The sequence below is a fragment of the Etheostoma spectabile genome, chromosome 17 (assembly GCF_008692095.1).
Source record: "Etheostoma spectabile isolate EspeVRDwgs_2016 chromosome 17, UIUC_Espe_1.0, whole genome shotgun sequence".
Lineage (NCBI taxonomy): Eukaryota > Metazoa > Chordata > Actinopteri > Perciformes > Percidae > Etheostoma > Etheostoma spectabile.
The window spans coordinates 1761659-1762733 of record NC_045749.1 but is presented as its reverse complement, the minus strand read 5'-3'; positions in this window follow the sequence as shown (position 1 = coordinate 1762733).

Genomic DNA, 1075 nt, shown 5'->3' with positions numbered 1-1075 from the left:
TGTGTGTGTGTATGAGAGAGAGAGAGAGAGAAGACTATAGGAGACATGTAAAAATACAGTCAAAAATATTTTACTTGTTTAAATAAAAGCATGTCAACAAACTGTACATGTCTGGCCTTTAATGTAATTCTCATTTTCCATTGTTGCCCTTGGAGAAGCTCTAAAGGTTGAATGAGACACACAAACAACAGGGGCGCCGTTGGCTTCAATAACATGAGAGTAGACTGATGGGGGGGGGGGTTCATGCAGATCAATCTTCATCCATCTTCGTCCACTCATCCGGTATCGGGTCTCGGGGGGAGCTGCTCCAGCAGGGGACCCCAAACTTCCCTTTCCCGAGCCACATAAACCAGCTCCGCCTGGGGGGTCCCGAGGCGTTCATGGGGCCCAGAATTCCTGGCGGCGCCCCTGATCAACCGTCACTCTTTCAGTAAAGCCAACCCCGTTCTTCTTCTTTTCCTGAACCCAAACCAACCCGCGTATGACGTTTCCTAAACTCAACCGTCTTTTTTTCTTCTCGTGATAACACGATAACACGCCATGTGGAGAGTATGTTTACGTCCGCTGTACACAGCGGCTACATACACGCGGACCTGTATACAGTAGAGACGTACACGCAGAGGGCTCAAAATGCGCACAGATAACACGCCACTTGGTGGGCGCGTTTACGCAAAGTCATGATATCCTGTTGGGTTTTGGTAAGTGCATAACACTTTTGATTTCAGTGTGTAAGCAATCGCCAGAAACAGTAAGTAACAGTTAATAGATTAATGTGTGCTTTACGTCTAAAATTGTCTTAAAATAAAGACAATATTTCATTTCCTGACTTGATCACCCTTTTTCCAGCAATAGCTTTCAGGTTATGCCACTGAGAAAATGAATGTGTTGTCTGTGTTGATCAGCCAGGACTGGAGTCCATGTGAAGGTCTGTCAGACTGAACCGGCCTGTAGTTGAATTCAGCTGAACTGAATGGACTTTGGCATTTAAGGACAGAAGACAAAGAGAAAGCCTCTGTCACATTCCATTTTCCCCATGGCTTCTTCTGTTCTCTCTCTCTCTCTCTCTCTCTCTCTC